The sequence below is a fragment of the Calonectris borealis genome, chromosome 8, assembly GCF_964195595.1.
Source record: "Calonectris borealis chromosome 8, bCalBor7.hap1.2, whole genome shotgun sequence".
Taxonomy (NCBI): Eukaryota; Metazoa; Chordata; class Aves; order Procellariiformes; family Procellariidae; genus Calonectris; species Calonectris borealis.
The window spans coordinates 10,825,807-10,832,230 of NC_134319.1; positions in this window are offsets into that span (position 1 = coordinate 10,825,807).

Here is a 6,424-nt window from a genome sequence, read left to right on the forward strand (position 1 = left end):
GACTTCCAAGCGAAGGAGCAAGTTTCCTGTAAATTACATTTCCGGCAAGCATCTCTGCTAATTAAAGATTATGAAATGAAGTTACCGTTGCTTCAATTACAATCCATTCACAGCTGATACCTTCCTCTTTTCCAACGTTATTTATTTATTGAGGGTGGGGAAGGAAGGAACCACACTCAGAGTCTCCAGAAGTTCTCTGGATGTGGAACAGACTCAGTTCTGCCTCGTTACAAGGAATAGATCCCTGGAGAATGCAGGCTGATTGCAATCTAATTTATGGCATTCATCAACATATGAATTAACGCTGGGGTCTCAGATATGAGATCTCTCTATTTCTCCCTCCCTCCTCACACAGGCTCGGCAGCTCGGCTCCGCTGCCACGCTTCCTTCCTTCCCAGTACTGCTTCTTTCCTTCATTAAAGAAACAGCCTTGTTTTCGGTTAAGAAAGCTTGTTTACGGTGAATGAACTGCATCTCACCTGGCTTTCTGTGAATTAAAGTTAACTGAAACCAAGGAGGATCTAATCCCTGTTTTGAATAAGTTTGGGATCTGATGCTCGGCTGCTGTGTGCCTCAGCTTCCCCGTCTGTGACACAGGGATGCTGTTCCCAGCTTCCCTCTGAAAGCTGCGGGGAGAATAAAAATACACTTGTGCTTTGGAGCCCCGCAGAGAAGTTTGTAGAAGGCTTTTATGTGTTTTAGTATTGCTCCTCTGTATTGTTCTTGGCTTTGACCTTTGGACTGAGCTGGACAAAAGAATAATCAAAGCAAGCCACTTATATTTCAGGTGCATGTTGGACACTTGGTAAAGAAAGCCTGAAACTGCAAAGTCTTCTGGTAGCTGCCATTAACCCATACGGTGGCTGGAAGCCCCGGAGCTGTTGACAAGGTTATAAATCATCAGCAGTGGAGGATGAAGGGCCGCTTGTCTGCTCTCTGCCTAGAGGCTGGCACGGGCAAAACACGACAGCCAAACAAATCTAAGGCCAGAAAGCCGGTGCGCAGCATGCCTCGGGCAGGGAAGGGAGGTTTGGGAATGGGATGAGATGCGCAGAAGAGCAGAGTGCGTTCAGCTATTTAAAGGGGAGACTTTTGCTTCGTTGACATGAGGAGGCAATAGTTGCATACAGTAACAGTGAAGACAGGTATAGTCTAGGATGGGAACTATAGGTCTATGATGTCTGATTGCTAGGGTCAGGCTTCCTTTCCTTGGGGCACAGCTCCACAGCCAGAATTGGTTTTGAGACTGAAATCTCAGTGTCTGTGCTCTCTCACCAGTCAGATCCCAGGGTCACCTTCAGCAGGGACCCATTCTGGAGAAAAGGTCTGTGTGCAATTTCATGGAAGCTCAGCAGAACCATCAGCGGAGGGGCTGCTGCTCCGTCTCTCACCTGTTCTTCCTGAACTGTCTAAATGTGCATGGACTTAGTGGATGTGACTTAGTTTTTTCCCTTCTCTCTTATAAAAGAAATAAAGCAGGTAAGGTCATTTTTACACTAATCTATAGATCCCTCTGTCCATCAAAAATATCACAGTGCTCCAGGGAAGGAGGGAGTAGGCAGGTCTCTGTGCTTGACGGGACAGAGCAAGATGTGGACGCCGCCTGCAGTGAAGAAGACTCAAGTTGGATTCACTGGGAAAAGCTATAACCCGACACTGAAGGACAAGAACTGACTGCACAGTTCCTCACTGATGAGGGACCTCCCTCATCTGAGGAACAGCAGGTTCAGCCAGGAGAACATGCCATGAAATCAACGTTTTGAAAGCCAAGAGCTTTGGTGAGCTCTGGACTATTTGATGTAACATTAGTGGACATTTAATACTTCATGGTGGGGAAGTGCAGGAGTCAAAGGACTATGTCTCTGTGTGGTTAACAGCCTACGCAATGAAATCATGCCCTGCTCATTATGAATTTCATCTTTAGTCTTAATTCAGCCTTCTCCTGGGTGTTCAGTTCCTAGAAGGGAACATTTCCCTGGCTGAATTACTCTTTGGTAGCATCAAGCAGGCAGATTGGAAAATACAACGTACAGCACTATCATTACAAAATAAAAAGATGGGAGGGGTGCAATCACACCTCTGGTTGCAGGTGGGTTAAAAGTGGTTTCCATACTTGTTAATACATATTTTTGACTTTTGCTGGTTCTGCTCCTGAGTTTATCCTATCCCAAAGTAATCAAGTGTTTTGCTGCCACTGCCAATCACAGCTCTCTGCTGCTGACAAGAGAAGTGTTGCTGCTAGAGGTGGAGCACCACAGGGTGCTCGAGGCAGTGTCCCTGCTGAGACGCAGCAGAGCTCAGTCCAGGCTGGAGCTTCTTCATGCTCCTGTCGCTCAGTCCAGGGCTGCTGCAGTTCATGAGGAGTTAGCTGATCTTACCTGACCTGAAACATCCAATTTCAGTCCAGAAGGGTTGTGCCCGCATCTTTCCTCCATTCCAGTACCCATGTACCCATAGCAGCTGGATGTTCTCCTCCGTGATCCATCATTTGCTTTGGAGCACAAGAACGGGAGCTCCTTTAATGTAAGCATGCCTGGCATGGCAGAGCTGGCCAGGACATGGCCCCAGGGGTTGGTTTCCCACCTGTGAGTACGGGAACAGTCTGCAGACACAGATACAACCCAAGCAGGCAACAACGCATGGATCAGGCATGCAATGCACTGATGCTGAGCTGAACGGGTGCCTGGGAAATAGCAGGTAAGGGTTATGAAAGGTGGTGGGGAAAGGGCACAGCTGGAGCACAATCTGCAATGCAGAAGAGAGCACTGCATCACCTCTCCGATGCAGTGGTGGATTAATCAGGAGTCACAGAGTGTATTTGGAAACTCAGCTGCATTTTACATGCTCAACCCTACTCAGCTCTTCCTCCACACCTGAAACACCAGCATGACTGTACAGTTCCCATGTTAGAAGCAGGTCCTGCTCTGGGAGGAGAAAACACCAGAGTAAAGACTTTGCAAGGGACAGACAGCAGAGCTGCACACCCCGATGTGTGTCTGTAGGGGAAAGAGAACTAGCGTTTGGGGAGGTCTCTATTTCTGTACCTCTAGCTGCGATGGGGAAGTATTTCAGGAAAGCAGGTAAGTTTTCCTATTTGCCTTGCTGAATTCCTGCATCTCTACCTTACCTGCTACCGTTGTTGACATTTAAAGTTTCCTCCTGGAGCCCACGTCTTAGCAGGTGGACGGACACCTCAGTCCTGCCCTTTCAAACTCTCTGAAGACTCAAACAGGGTTTGCATCCATGCAGTTTCTGCTGCATTTTGCTTGAAAGAACCAGCTGGTGACTTTTTTATTTTAGCTCTACATATCCGGCTTAGATGGCGGAGAAGACAGAAAATGTAGAGACTGCCAGCTTCTCCCTCCAGATCCCTTTGAGAGGCTTTGGGAGGTGTTGGATGCCAACAGCCTGGCTCGCCTTCTCACTGGATTTCAGGATAGTGAAGCTGTGAGTGGAGAGGGACATGGAAAAACCAGCACTTTTCCACCTGTTGGGATGAAGACTTCCTGTTCTGTTTGGCCCATATGTATCGGATTTACCCATAGATAAGCCCTGCAAATAATTTTCAGCTATTTTTACCTGTTCTGTGGCCAAGCAGTGCTTTCTAGGGATGGAAAGAGAATTCACATAATTCACTCTTCCCACCTCACTTCCATTGCAATTAGTCCCATTGGCCTGGGCTTGTTTACTTGGGAAATTCTCCCCTTTCACAAAGCAAGCTTTTCATGCTGGATATTTTTGTGAATGCCTTCAGCCTCTCAAATCCATTGACATTTTTTGAAGTAGGGTAGTAAAGTAGAATAAGCCAAGCTGTCCGTGAGATGGTGCCACACGCAGAGTTAAAACCCCACTTTGTTTACCAGAGACAGCAGACAGGGAAGAGTCTTCCTAGGCAGTGCACTTAATACGGCATGTTCTTGATGTCATTTATTATTATAATCTGGACTTCTTCAGCTTTGGGAGCATGAATAATACAGCATTAAAAAAACATTTTTTTAAAGGTGTTTTTATATATAGATAGATAAATATGGCTCATTCTGATTCATCTGCTAAAAACTGCTGTTTTTCTGTGTGTATTTGTTTGTTTCAAGCAAAAATCGCTGGGCAAAAGGAATGCCAGGAATGGAAATCCAGGATAAGCCTATATTTCACAACTTCTTGTCATGCAGGAAGGCTGCTGACAAAACTTTGGAACAGGTCTGGAATTTGCTTGGAAATGAAGTTGCTGCTCCAGGGTGTAGCGCAGCAGCCATGCACAGCCACGGCAGGGAGGCAGGGAAGAGCATCCGACCCATCCAGGGATGGATGAAGGTCAGCATGCCTCATCTGTGCGAAGGCTGCAGAGACTGGGACACGAGCTTCTCAGCCCCCACGAGCTAGCATCTGGATATGAATGTGGATGTCACCCTGCATAGCTAAAATTTGAATGGTTTGAAGAAGTCCTGTCAAGACCGTTTTTACCTTGTGCCAAGTGAGGGCATAAATCTTTGTGCTTCTTATTCTGCTGAAGAGACGCGGTGGCATCTTTGGTGGGGAGCGGGGTATGGTGTCCGCAGCCAGCGCAGAAGAGAGACAGAGAAAAACCTTAAGACTGAAAAACGACCCTTGGGCAGATGAATGTCTCGCTCAAAAGTATGGATAGACATATTGCTGCTGGAGCGGCACCTCCTGATTATATTCTCAGCCAACTTCTGGATAGCTCTTGGCCAGGGCGAGAAACAAAGCCTTCCTATGCCATGACACACTTCACAGCGATGAACAGCTACACTGCTCTCCACCCTGCAGCTCAGTTTGCACCTGACAGTCGTTGCCACATCCATCCACAGCCTCCATATCCCTTACATGCCGCAAAGGAGGCCACGCAGCCAGCAGCGGAGCTGGGAGCAGGAGCAGATCTCCAGCCATGGGCTGTAGGACAACCTCAGGCTTCACCTTCCGTAGAAACCTTGATATCTGGTCCCAGTCACAGACAAGAAACCAGACCGTCTGCTCAGGGCATCACTCGCAATGTGTCAGAGTGGGTTTTTTCAGCTCTGCATGGACATCAGCATTATCAAAGGCATGTCCCAGTAGTCAGTTTGATCCTGCCTGTATGGAAATAAAACACCGGTGCTCTGACTGGGGAGAGTAAGCCGTAAAATAAAAATGCTAAGGAAATAGCTGAAACAAACACTCAACATCCATCATGAGGGACAAGATCTTTCTTGACCCACTAAAACATTATTTGTTCTTGTTCCCAGGGGCCAAAACACCGCTCTTCTGCATGAGATATGTGTGTCATTGGATATGTGCATATCCCTAAATTTAATTTGTCCAACTGCATTAGGACAAGCAGCTAATTCTGAAATTCATTTTGTTCCCATAATCAATCCCTCTGCCAAATGGTATTTGGGTGGAATTGTGGAGATTGTGATTTTTATTTAAAGTGATTTATCTAAATGATTAGCAATGTTCCCTAAGTGGAATCCATAGCAATCCTTTTATTCTTCCCCCATCACAGCAAATGCAAACTTTTTAATAACAGAGGGTTTGAAATACAAGGTTGTTAAAATCCACACTTTTATATTTCTCTGTGCTTTCTCCCTCTGTAATGGGATGGAAACCGTAATCGTGGAAATAAAGCCTCCCTTTCAGACAAGAGATGCAGAGGGTGTATAATGAACAATTAAGCATCTATTTAGTCACTTTGAATTGATATGGGTGTTAATGAAAATGAAAGAGCCCAACTTTACTTCTACTGCAGGGAAATGCAAAAGGTGGAGGGTTTGGTTTTTTGGTATTACCCTAAGCCCCTTTAATGAATTCAGTGCCTGCAGCAGACCTCAGAGCTCCCCCAAGTGCTTTTCCAGCCTCTTTCCAGCAGTGCTTGGTGGAGCTCTGGGAAACCCATGGGGGCTGCCCTCCATCCCGCTGGAGCGAGGTCCGGGCTGCTGTCACCAGCTGTCCCCAGGCAAGTGGAGGGCCGCCGGCTGATGGTTTGCTTCATCCTCCGTCGTGCTGATTCACAGCCACATGTTTCCCAGAGAGCCGGGTGTGAGGTGTGGGAGATGGGGCTGTGCCAGCTGTGCCAGCTGTGCCAGCTGTGCCGCAAGCCCCTGCCAACAGGGAGGCACGACGGGGACCACCAGCATCCACGCTGCCGAGCTGCTGGGCAGTCCGGACAGGCTCAGCAAGGGGGTCTCTGTGGGTCTCAGCTTTCAAGGGTGCCCAAAGGCAGTGAACCCCTGACAGCCCCAGCTCAGTGGGGTACATGGGCTCAGAAATGGCCGAGAACCGCGGCTCCTTTGGCCAGCACTTGTGAAGCAGTGGGGAGGCGAAGGGAGTCAGCCAGGTCTCAGTACGTTCTCCCTTTGTCTTCACATGAATAAAAACCAGTTGGCTGATGGTACCCCAGGTGGGAAAGAGCTGTTGTCATTCTGGTTTT